This window comes from Schistocerca nitens, chromosome 3 (genome assembly GCF_023898315.1).
Source record: "Schistocerca nitens isolate TAMUIC-IGC-003100 chromosome 3, iqSchNite1.1, whole genome shotgun sequence".
Classification (NCBI taxonomy): Eukaryota; Metazoa; Arthropoda; class Insecta; order Orthoptera; family Acrididae; genus Schistocerca; species Schistocerca nitens.
In genome coordinates, this window is record NC_064616.1 from 811,753,106 (window position 1) to 811,766,814 (window position 13,709).

The following is a 13,709-nucleotide window of genomic DNA, read 5'->3' on the forward strand; positions in this document are numbered from 1 at the left end:
AATGATCTGAGGAAATATGGACATAGCGTTATCCTATGAATCCGGTTCTACTAATAATACTCACGATAAACATTCACATGAAACGTGCAGAAAGAGTCCACTGTGCCTGCGTGTCTGCAGTACAGACGGTCATGCGTTTGCTAACATGAACTGCCGACCCCAATGAGCTGCCAATATGTCCATCAGATCCACACTCCCCATCTCTGGATGAACTCTTTGATTACTCCCCGGCTCTGTCCCCCAAAGCATCCCAGTACATTCTCGCTGTCATACAGCCTGCTGTTATCTTCCTGCTGAAGAGTACATGTCCACCAACCACAGAATAGGAAAACTCAGCTGGCCAATGGCGTGGTTCCTTCTTACACAGAAATTCCACCAAAAAGGGGCATCGTGTCAAAAGTGTAATGAATTTCTGATTTTCTCTTCTTTCTCGATAAAACTACTGCCTCTGCTCGAACTATGTGACGTCACAACTATTTTTACCAATTATGTGTTTTTGCACCCAACAACAAGCCCCACATCAGAGTTCTCTTCAACTTAAAAAAACTGGGCCAGGGCTAGGCTCTTATATTTCTGCAGACCGTGTTTCTTTAGTAAAGCGTAAGATAGTTGTCTGCTGAAGGTGCTCTTCAAAACACGAGAAAGCGCTGGACTCCCGCTGGTATTTCTCTTGCCTCTACTCATCTGCACGACTGGGGACGGCTCATAAACACACAATAGCTCTGACCCCATGGGACTCGTACGTTGTTGCAACTTTCTGTAGACGACACGTGAGGCTGCCTGCCTGCGTGGAAGACAGAATCCATACTTTTCGTTAAGTCAGACACTGCTGTGTCTCACGGAGATCCAGCGTTTTATCCTGTTTCCACGTACTCTCAAAAGCAAAAAGAAATGAAGGTGTCCTGCACTGCGAGAAATGTACTCAAGATTTGAATTTAGTTAGACTTCAGCACATTCTGTCACTCCACTCGATTTTAGCTGGACGTCAGTACATTCCGTCACTCCATTCTATTTCGCTTTTGGCTCTGAGCACTATGTGACTTAACAAAAAAATGGTTCAAATGGCTCTGAGCACTATGGGACTTAACTTCTAACGTCATCAGTCCCCCAGAACTTAGAACTACTTAAACCTAACTAACCTAAGGACGGCACATAACACCCAGTCTATTTCGCTTTTATGAATATTATTATCATCATTTTACAAAGCCTTCTGGAAATCTAAAAATATGGAGTCCGTTTAACATCTCCTGTTGACATCACTCATTACTGTGTAAAGAATAAAGAGTTGGGTTTCACAAGAACGATATTTTGAGAATCTATGTTGGCTATTTGTCAATAAATCGTTTCTGTTGAGGTAATTCGTAAGTTTGAATGCAATATATGATCCAGAACCCAATTGCAAATCGACGTTAGTGATATTTGTATATAATTCAGCGTGTTACTAGTATTTCCATTCATGGGTATTGGTGTGACAAGTCTCTGTGTATGGATCGTTCGATGAGCGAGGGACTGTATATAATTCCTAAGTATGGAGCTATTGTTACAGCAAACACTAAAAGCCCCCTGCTGGTTGGTATAAGAATGATTTAAAATATTTGCCTAGTTATTATGCAGTATTTGTCTCTGATATATTAATCAAATAGATAAATGTGTCTTGAAATTACTGCAGCCAGTCACCTTTTCTTTCGTTCTTCAGTTTTTATTATCCTATTACCGGTAAGTAACGCAACAAAATTGGTCTCATAACTTGAATGATTCACGCCACACTTCGTACTTACACGTTTCGTTTATACATCTTGCCACAGCTACACGACCCCCACACTGCTGCAGGCAACCAATAAACATATACCATCTGAAGATGAATCGCTAGCCAGTTCGAAACCAATAATGGGAAAACAAAAATTGAAGAACGAAACAAAAGGTGACTGGTTGCATTAATTTCAAGAAACTTTTATTCATCACTGTCGCAATGATCCTCACCCATAATGGATGAAAGTTTAAGACAGATAAATAATTACTAGATTCAACACAGGTGCAATAAACGTTAAATAACATACGCAACCACAGTGGTTCATAGTTAAACTGATAAAAGTTTATTGTCTTTAGAATTGGCATACTAAGTAGTAGGCTGGCGAAATCAACTATTCCCCTTGTATAGTGGTGAGCGAACACACAATATAAAATAAGAAATAAAATAGCTGGAAACACAGACAGCGTTCACAGCTAAAATCAACAGAATCTAAATTCCTCATTACCTCATATATAACGAGAGTGCAACTGAAACATGCACTAATACTGGAAGTTCCTCACTGGTGAACCGAGTTAAAGTCCAGTCTCAGTGGACAACCAACTTCACATGCAAAAATACATGTTCTTCTGAACTACTGACGGAAGTGAATCAGAATCCTTACTACCACAGCACAACTCTAAGTCCTTACAAACTCATGCAAAATATATTCCTATCATCACCGACTACACGAAAAATTTGTACAGCGAAAAATGTGCGTGGCGGAATCACGACTAAGAAAATTACACATTTTGTCTCTTGAAACTTATAGCAAACTGTGTCCTACCTCAAGACGACCACTATCCTTTTAAGGCCTAAAACTTCCCCTCCACGGAAACATGCAGCATCCATGTCGCTTAATGACATTTACTTTAATGAACCTGATTCCCAACGTTTTTTACTTAAATAATATCGAAAATCTGACTGTGTCAGTAGGTGCGTGATAAATTTCTGTACAAGAATGTACCTTGCACTTAATTTTATGTGCAGCAGTTACCCCAAAATTTAAGCGAATGCAAAGATTAGTTACAGTGCTAAAAATCAGTTCATAATCTCTGTGTCGTCAGTTACTACAATAAATACGGATATGTTCCCTACTCTTTCCATTGACGTAATCAGAATAATTAGAGGCATAATAGTTTTTAAGTTAAAGGGGTAACTGTTAAAATTTATATACAATGAATTAAAAAACCAAATAAAGAGAGAATATCTTATGAACTAAATGTTGGATGTGGTATGAAATAACGTCCACTAATGCATACTACCTTGCTGATTGTGTATGCGTCATGTATTTTTTAGATTAAAAAATGTCTCAGTTAATTACGGCGTGATACATGTGAGTAGTTCAGTTAATGCGCACTATCGAGAGCTGGAATATAGGTGTTTGATCTCTTCTGTACTGTAATTATTATAAGAGGTATTACGGATTTAATTAATTTCAATTATAAAATCTCCTCAGTGGTGTATCGTCTCACACACGTTAATTACAAATCACATCTGCATAGTTGTAGAATCGTGTTGTTCCTCTCTATAATGTGAAATATCATGTTTCTCTTTGTCTACCGTGGATTGCACTGAAGGTGCACAAACGCGAACTACTTAATTAAGCCTTTATTCCCACTAGTGTTGGAACTGACGTCTCGTCCGCTAGTTTGACTGTGACAGAAGTAGTTGTGTGGCAGCTAACACTCAACTGAGCAGCACAGAGAGCTGCCCTACGCCTGGCTGACGCACGTTTGTCTAGAGTCCACGTCTCGGAGCGCACGCAAACTGAACGCAGCTCCCGTCCAAAGTCAGGTGTGTGTGGCTGCCGACAATCAACCGCACGGCACAGAGAGCTGCCGCTCCCTGGCCCGCCCTGACACACGTTTGCCCGGAGTCCGCGTCGCAGTGCAAGCGCAAACTGAACGTCGCTCCCTACCAAATCAAGTCACCCTCATGCAAATATGGTCTCATGTGTCACATTACCTCCACCTACGTTGTATTTCAGGCAATGACCAAAATAACGGAACCAGCACCAAGAATTAAACCGACTCATCAAAGAAATCCAGATAATAGTCAGTATACATAAACGTAACAGTGTAAAACTTTGCGCAAGGGAAAGGCAGTAGTTTCTGTGTATATTTGGCTTCCTAAAATAAACATATATAGATATGTGATTCTTGAGTTTCTCCCGGCGTATTTGATAATCAAAATATCCACGGGTGTACTGCCGGTCTACAGTGTCCAACGGGCACAATATTTCGGCGACCATACATGTCGCCATCATCAGGTGAACTGACGGACTGAGCTCCTGTGAACCTGCCGGCACGGAGATCCGTACACTATGGCTGCTCAGGGGGAACTGGGTTCGGTCGCGGCGGCGGCAGATTTAAATACCCTCCGCCCGCGGCACGCTCACTCCGCCGTCCGCGCCCCACGCCACGGTCGCGCGGTGGAACAGATTGCGACGGCGTTTGAGATGACGTCGGTGTGATGGCTCTGTCCGCCATGGTCGTCACAACTATACAGTTGCTCGATTTACTCTTGATTAACCCAATCGCTGGTTCCCAAGCCTTGCTAAGACTATAGCCACAGTCACGGTTTATGAGGTCGTCATAGGTGCGAATTTCGATGGCCTCTCTAACAACGCTGTCCCAGTATCTCGACGTCTGTACCAGAATCCTCGAGCGTTCATACTCCATAGCGTGATTTTCCGACAAACAATGTTCAGCGACCGCCGACTTGCTCGGGTACATCAGTCGAGTGTGCCTCTGGTGTTCACGGCATCGATCCTCGACGGTACGCATCGTCTGACCAATATACGACTTGCCACATTGACACGGAATCTGGTACACGCCGGCCTTCCTCAAACCGAGGTCATCTTTGGCGCTCCCCAGCAGTGCACAAGTTTTATTCGGAGGACAAAACACAGTTCCGACCCGGTGTTTCTTCAAAATGCGGGCGATTTTCCCCGAGAGTGCGCCTGTATATGGGATAAACGCTGTGCCTACCTCCTCCCTCGTGATTTCATCCATCTCCACAGGTTGTGCTGTAGTGGTTGGGCGGAGAGCACGTTGAATCTGCCACTCTGAGTACCCATTTTTTCGAAATACAGTTCTCAGATGTTCCAATTCCTGGGGTAGACTCTCTGCGTCAGAGATAGTGCGCGCCCTATGTACTAGAGTTTTAAGTACCCCATTCCTCTGTGAAGGGTGGTGGCAGCTGTCTGCGTGCAAATACAGATTAGTGTGCGTTGTCTTCCGATACACCCCATGACCTAGGGTGCCGTCAGGCCTTCTCTTGACCAAGACGTCAAGGAAAGGTAGTTTACCCTCCGTTTCAGTCTCCATAGTGATTTTGATGTTGGGGTGTATGGAGTTTAGATGTGTAGGGAAGTCAAGGAGTTTACCCATACCATGTGGCCAGATGACGAACGTGTCGTCCACGTAACGGAAAAAGCAAGTAGGTTTCCATTCGGATGACGACAGGGCTTCCTCCTCGAAGTTCTCCATGTACAAATTCGCTACCACCGGTGAGAGTGGGCTACCCATGGCGACTCCCTCCGTTTGTTCGTAGTATTCTCCATTAAAAAGAAAATACGTGGAAGTCAAGACATGCCTAAAAAGTTCAGTGGTCTTATCGTCAAGGTGGACAACAAGACGAGGTCGCTTCTCAAGGACGCAGATTTACCGGAGGGTGACACTAAGAAATTGTTACCCCAAGGTCCGGTACCGCCTAGACTATATGGACTCCCGAACGTTCACAAAGAGAGGGTACCATTACGCCCCATTGTCAGCAACATCAGGGCACCTACATATTTGTTGGCCAAATACCTGACGGGAATATAAAGTCCTTATGTGGGTAAATGTCCTCATCACATCCGTAATTCCGTGGATTTTGTTAAACGCCTTGATAGCTTCACGTTGGGTGAGTCAGATATCACGGTGAGTTTTGAAGTCGTTTCCTTCTTCACGAGGGTACACCTGCGAGAGTCACTAGAATTGATTAGTCAGAAGTTTGACGGGAAGACCACTGTACTTTTTAGGCATGTCTTGACTTCCACGTATTTTCTTTTTAATGGAGAATACTACGAACAAATGGAGGGAGTCGCCATGGGTAGCCCACTCTCACCGGTGGTATCGAATTTGTACATGGAGAACTTCGAGGAGGAAGCCCTGTCGTCATTCGAAAGGAAACCCACTTGCTTTTTCCGTTACGTGGAAGACACGTTCGTCATCTGGCCACATGGTATCGATAAACTGCTTGACTTCCTTACACATCTAAACTCCATACACCCCAACATCAAATTCACTATGGAGACTGAAACGGAGGGTAAACTACCTTGCCTTGACGCCTTGGTCAAGAGAAGGCCTGACGGCACCCTAGGTCGTGGGTTGTATCGGAAGACAACGCACACTGTTCTGTATTTGCACGCAGACAGCTGCCAGCAACCTTCACAGAGGAATGGGGTACTTAAAACTCTAGTACATAGGGCGCGCACTATCTCTGACGCAGAGAGTCTACCCCAGGAATTGGAACATCTGAGAACTGTATTTCGAAAAATGGGTACTCAGAGTGGCAGATTCAACGTGCTCTCCGCCCAACCACTACAGCACAACCTGTGGAGATGGATGAAATCACGAGGGAGGAGGTAGGCACAGCGTTTATCCCATATACAGGCGCACTCTCGGGGAAAATCGCCCGCATTTTGAAGAAACACCGGGTCGGAACTGTGTTTTGTCCTCCGAATAAAACTCGTGCACTGCTGGGGAGCGCCAAAGATGACCTCGGTTTGAGGAAGGCCGGCGTGTACCAGATTCCGTGTCAATGTGGCAAGTCGTATATTGGTCAGACGATGCGTACCGTCGAGGATCGATGCCGTGAACACCAGAGGCACACTCGACTGATGTACCCGAGCAAGTCGGCGGTCGCTGACCATTGTTTGTCGGAAAATCACGCTATGGAGTATGAACGCACGAGGATTCTGGTAGAGACGTCGAGATACTGGGACAGCGTTGTTATAGAGGCCATCGAAATTCGCACCTATGACGACCTCATAAACCGTGACTGTGGCTATAAACTCAGCCAGGCTTGGGAACCAGCGATTGGGTTAATCAAGGGTAAATCAAGCAAATGTATAGTTGTGACGACCACGGCGGACAGAGCCATCACACCGACGTCATCTCAGACGCCGTCGCAATCTGTTCCACCGCGCGACCGTGGCGCGGGGCGCGGACGGCGGAGTGAGCGCGCCGCGGGCGGAGTGTATTTAAATCTGCCGCCGCCGCGACCGAACACAGTTCTCCCTGAGCAGCCATAGTGTACGGATCTCCGTGCCGGCACGTTCACAGGATCTCAGTCCGTCAGTTCACCTGATGATGGCGACATGTATGATTGCCGAAATATTGTGCCCGTTGGACACTGTAGACCGGCAGTACACCCGTAGATATTTTGATTATGTATAGATATGTCAGTGAAAGAATGTAAATCCAGATTTAACAACATGTTTAAATATCAAAGACGTTACAAATAAACCATTCTTGTGTGCGCCTCTTCATGGGTGAAAGTGACATTTTGTATGCAAATAAAACATCCAAATCTCAAGACACTAAATCTGATGTAACTAATCAGTGCCTGACCTCCAAACGAACTGATTAAATAATACAATGAATATATTAAAAATAGATTCTGTGGTATTATTTGCCCATTTCTATCCGTCTGATGTAGTTTTTTTGTGAAACTGCACAATTAGTTCCCATTCGTCGGTTGAAATAACATTCGAAGCACAATTATTTTCACTTCACACTCACTCAGGCTAGGGCTTGAAGTGACGAACTGCTCATTGGGTTAGCTATTTGCTTCTAGCCACCCTACGGTATCAGCAGACCCAGTGCAGATAGCATTGCTGCGTTGTCTTTACACCTCATCAGCCAGAACTTTCCTAAACAAAGAAACATACACAAACAGTGAACTATTTGATAAATCGTAAAATCACCATTCTCAGACCAAAACCACATGACAGAAAATTCATCACAACAGAAAAGATATACACAGCCACAGTGGCAAGAATAACAAACACTATTGCAGTTCTTTTTCTCCTCATGCTGTGATCTCTGTCTTCATCTAAAACGGACACCGACCGCAACAGTGCATACATTACAGATCGGAATCTCACCCTAAGTTCTCTCACAAGGGACGTCTATCGGTTCGAACAGGAAATTGTATTTAAACATTTGTACACAGACAAATCGTACGCTCCTAACCACGCTTGCGATGGCATGTGATTGTGTTGCTCTTGGTTTGTACACAACAGCGTTCAGTCTTTGAGGAGGGGGGATGGCAAGGGGGGGGGGGGGAGGGTTAACAGGTCAGTCTATCAGTTACCTCATCAAGTAGTAGGCGTGTTTAGTATCTGTGCGTCAGTACAGTCACACACATACACCAAAAATGAAAGAAAGAGTTAATGCCTGGAACGTTTTAAATACTGTGGCATCCAAGTTACAGGGTGAAAATTATTGAACTGTATGAAATAAAATTGTCATAACTTTTGAACGGTTTGCGTTAGGACGTTCAAACTGCATGATTGACCGCGGGACATGATGGGAGGTAGGAAGTAGGTTACAGTACGCTTGTTCACCCACTGCTTGAATACTGCTCAGCAGTGTGGGATCCGTACCAGAATGGGTTGATAGAAGAGATAGAGAAGATCCAACGGAGAGCATCGCGCTTCGTTACAGGATCATTTAGTAATCGCGAAAGCGTTACGGAGATGATAGATAAACTCCAGTGGAAGACTCTGCAGGAGAGACGCTCAGTAGCTCGGTACGGGCTTTTGTTAAAGTTTCGAGAACATACCTTCACCCAGGAGTCAAGCAGTATATTGCTCCCTCCTACGTATATCTCGCGAAGAGACCATGGGGATAAAATCAGAGAGATTAGAGCCCACACAGAAGCACACCGACAATCCTTCTTTCCACGAACAATACGAGACTGGAATAGAAGGGAGAATCGATAGAGGTACTCAAGGTACCCTTCGCCACACACCGTCAGGTGGCTTGCGGAGTATGATGTAGATGTAGATGTAGATGCACGGTTTGGTTTAGCGACGAAGCCCACATTCATCCTGACGGGTTCGTCGATAAGCAAAACTGGCGCATTTTGGGGACTGAGAATCCGTATTTCACGATCGATACGTCTCTTCACCTACAACGGGTGACTGTGTGGTGTGCAGTGTCTGGTCACGGAATAGCTGGTGCCATATTCCTTGATGGCACCGTGACCATGGAACGGTACGTGAAGGTTTTGCCAGATGATTTCATCCCCATTATCCAAAGTGACCCTGATTTCGGAAGATGTGCTTCATGCAAGACGGAGCTCGACCCCATCGAAGCAGGAGAGTGTTTCATGTCCTGGAGGAGCACTTTGGGGACCGCATTCTGGCTCTGGGGTACCCAGCGGGCAGTGGCATGGGCCTCGATTGGCCGCCATATTCTCCGGAATTGAACACATGCAACTCCTTTTTATGGGGCCATATTAAAGACAATGAGTATAGCAATAACCCCAAAACCACTTCAGAGCTGAAAACAGCCATTCAGGAAGTCATCGACAGCATGTTCCGACACTTCAGCGGGTCACGCAGAATTTAGCTATTCGTCTGCGCCACATCATCGCCGATGATGGCAGACATATCGACCCTGTCATAATCTAAATCCGAATGTCTGCAGTCACGTTTACATGTTGAATAAAGTGTGAGTACGCCTAGTTTGTAGCTTGACTTTTTTTTCATATAGTTCAATAATTGTCACACTGTAAGAAGGCGTTATGCAACGGAAGACCGTGCAGGACATGATTATGATACTTTCTCAAGCTTTTGTTTGATCTAATTATTCAATAACATGAATATTAATTTGAATGCTCAACTGAAGTTACATTGAATAGCACAACGGATGAAAAAAAATTGATTTATGGACGGCAACGCAATTAATAGTGCTCAAGTTGGTAGTGCTTTTGGCAGTCGCGGAACCAGTACTCTCAAAGAGTAACTAACAGTTCTGGGGATTATGAACCTGCAACAGAAAAGAAATTCAGTACTGTTTTTAACCCTCCATTGATCGCACGGATAACACTCGTCATCCATATGAATTTCCCGCTGTATTTTGTCTATGTAGGCTGGACTGCGTTCGCACCATTTTCAGTACCTTTCCGGTAACTCTCCATCCGTTATTTTCAACCATAATTGCCTTTCAGATACGCAGTTCGCATTGTTTATGAATCATTATTGTAGTGTGGAGGACACTGGTCATCCACAGTAGTGTTTGTTACTTTATTGCTTTCCTAGATTCAGTCCAACTTTCACGTGCATAATTTTAGTAGTGTCAAAACGAATTACAATTAATTTGCTCTTTACTTGCAATAGCTACCTTCGAAAAGTACGTACTATACTTTTGGTTCGAGTAATAAATATCAAAGGAAAAATATCTAGGGCACAATTTAGCAGAGATCCTGGAGTTAAGTGATGAAGATCCTTACAGTGATATTGCTGACTCATAAAACGAGGAGTGTGTAAATGAAATCTGTCATGATTGAGGAACAGAACAAGAAGTGTCAGAAAGTGATGAATTTGAATCACAGAAGGAAATAATTCAAAAGAACGTATTTCTTTTATGAAAAGATGGAATAGCTAAATGGATGAGAAGTAGGTGTCATACCAATCTTAGAACAGAGCTTGTAATTTTATTACGCGTTTAGCTGTCCCAAATAATGAATTTAAATAACAAAGACAGAAATAGATATTACGAAGTTATTCTTGAATTAAAATATAATAGCCATTATTACAACATATACTAAGATTTACATCCATGGAATTCGTGGTAAATTTTCTAGCGAAAGAAATGCCAAAATTCTAATGTTACAGAGATCAGAGCGTTACTGGTTTGCTGTATCTGGTTATTGGTTTGCTTTATCTGCCTGGATCTGTGAGGCATTCTAGAAAGAGTTTATCTGATTTGTGGGTTAACTCAAACGATAACAGACTTGAATCATTCCACATGCACCCATTCAGAATGCACTTGAGATGTCTCAGGTCTGCACTGAGAGAATGACAAGTTGGCTGCTATCTGGAGATAATCGAGCTGTTTAGGAACAATTGCCAAAAATATTTGTCACCTAGTGTATATCTTATTGTGTGTGTGTAATAAATAAATTATTTTTAGATTTAAATAAAACATTTCTTATGTTACTCTTACGCACCGTTCGAAGTGTCCAAATACACCTTTTATGTTGTGGATGGGACCTGTAATCGCCGCGGGCAAAGTTCGGCAAAGAATGAACGAAAATGTGTCCATTATTGGCATCTGAAATTTTGGGCACTACAAAAAGCAAGAGATGTTGAACACTCAAAGTTAAAATGTTTTGAAATTTTATTAGTAGATCTCAAGAAAGAATACAGAATGTGCCGTAGATACGTCACTACATTCATGGCAGCCAGAGATGTAGCAGAAGACCAACATATTCGCCAGCCTGGGGCCCGTTTTGTCGAAGAAATAAACAAGAAAACTGCCATTTTCCAGATACAGCCGTACTGCATTTGGAACACTGATGAAAGAGGATTTAATTACGAACTAACTGCTGGAGCGACACTATCTAAAGAGGGGAAAAACCAACAATTACCTTAGTCCAGACTACACACAATACAACTCATAGTTATGAAATAGAAGCTGGAATTTCAGTGAGTGGACACCAAACAAGGAAATTGTATTTGTCTTCAGGAAAAAGACTTTCGGCCGGAAAGTTAAGAAAGGTTATTGAAGACAATCTCCTACCAAACATACGCAGTTGGATGTAGCCATTCTGTAATCAGAAACGGTCCGTGGTACAGCTCAAATAATTTCTTTATTTCTCTGTCCAAATCACAGAGTTTCTCCTTCGTCCTGAGGAGGAGCATGTCCTCTGGATTGTACCACATAACCTTAAATATTCCATCATGCAGTCTCTGTCTTTCATTGGTATTCTTTTAGATGTGCTTATTTTTACGTTACCCTCAAGTTCCTGCACAGAGATTTCCTACGGTGTGAAATCTCTTACCTCTGTCAACAGGTTCGCCGGCGTTTCTCGCATCATCAGTTCTTGCAGAGTGAATCCAATGGCGCAAATTTTGTCACTTGTCATGGTGTCCTCGAACATCGGCACATAACGAGCCTACTTTTTGAGTGATCGCTGCAATTCGCCTTAACAAGCCAGCCCATCTCCCTCATGTATCATTTAGCTGGATTCCCTGTGGGATGATAAAACAACGTCCGCATATGTTTAACACCTTCTTGTAGCATAAAATTCCCCCACAACTTGAAAACACACTACGAACCACTGTCGGAAAATATGACCTTTGGATTTGAAATGATAATTAAATACCCTAGCTGCAAGCAGGCGTTGATACACTTCATTGGGGACATGTTGAAAATGTGTGCCCCGACCGGGACTCGAACCCGGGATCTCCTGCTTACATGGCAGACGCTCTATCCATCTGAGCCACCGTGGGCACAGAGGATAGTGCGTCTGCAGGGAGTTATCCCTTGCACGCTCCCCGTGAGATCCACATTCCCAACATGTCCACAACACTACATTCGTAGTGCGCCTAATAGATGTTTGCCCATCATACTCAGTACTCATGGCAGATTAATCTACCAAGTCCCGTACGAGTTCGGGCATAGCGTGTGCGTTCGCACAAGAAGGCAAAGGCCGGGAACCCATATTTTTAACTATATATGACGGTAGTATCTGTTCCCGAAAGAACAGTTACCGTCAATGACCATGCAACTTTGCTAGAAATGAAATGATAATTAAATAGACACCCTAGCTGCAAGCAGGCGTTGATACACTTCATTGGGGACATGTTGAAAATGTGTGCCCCGACCGGGACTCGAACCCGGGATCTCCTGCTTACATGGCAGACGCTCTATCCATCTGAGCCACCGCGGGCACAGAGGATAGCGCGTCTGCAGGGACTTATCTCTGGCACATCTCCCGCGACAACCACATTTTCAACGTATTGATCCGCACTACATTTCCTACCTTGGCAAAATACTCCTTTTCTATCTTATTGCCAATTATTTTTCTTCTGGCCTTTTTCATCGTTTATAGTTTAACACGCTTGGAAAATACTTCAGCTGCCAAAAGTACATATTTAAAATCCCCAAAAACCTGACGGAAGAGGACCAAAAACGTCAGTTGCATGTAAATTATGAACTATGATACTATGCATTTTCCCTGACTACTGACAGTACCATGCTTTACTTACTGGCTATGAGCACAAGCACCGAGCTACTATCTCACACTGCTTGCCATATTACTGAAGATTACATAGACCCGCAGCATCTGCAAGCACTGTTGCTGTCCATAGTGCTCATGGCTCAGATTACTATACTGAATAGAAGCTTCTACATGCTGATCTTCGATTTCCCCTTGTTTCATTCTTTCTTCAAAAAGACACGCCTTCATAAAATTTGTAGAAGTGCTGGAACTTCACATTTCCCATACAGTGTCTTCAAGAGCTGAAGATCAGGATTCACATTCTGCATTCTCTCCATAGCTCTGCAGATGCCACAATTCTCCTTTTCCCCTAGAGTCTCCATTATTTCTTGTATTACTGATTCCCCTGGTTAGGTAATACATATCATTGTCCAAATACTCAACAAAGTCATGAAAATTCTCTAGCCGCGTGGACTAGGGTGCCTTGTCACGGTCCGTGCGGCTCCCTCCTTCGGAGGTTAGAGTCCTCCCTCGGGCATGGCCGTGTGCGTTGTCCTTAGCGTAAGTTAAAGTTAGATTACGTAGTGTGTAAGCTTAGGGACCATTGACCTCAGCAATTTGGTCCCATAAGGTCTTACCACAAATTTCCAGTTTCCAAAAAATCTGTATCGTTTCTGTGGGGCTGTGGAGCAAATTC

The 13,709-nt window shown here is 43.7% G+C and overlaps 2 non-coding genes across 2 annotated transcripts; both read right to left on the reverse strand.

Annotated features, from left to right (window-relative positions):
- Positions 1-12,228: 12,228 nt before the first annotated feature.
- Trnat-ugu (transfer RNA threonine (anticodon UGU)) lies at positions 12,229-12,303 on the reverse strand. The gene has a single exon. It is a non-coding gene; the product is annotated as a tRNA-Thr (tRNA).
- A 365-nt stretch (positions 12,304-12,668) lies between these two features.
- Positions 12,669-12,743, reverse strand: Trnat-ugu (transfer RNA threonine (anticodon UGU)). The gene has a single exon. It is a non-coding gene; the product is annotated as a tRNA-Thr (tRNA).
- Positions 12,744-13,709: the final 966 nt, after the last annotated feature.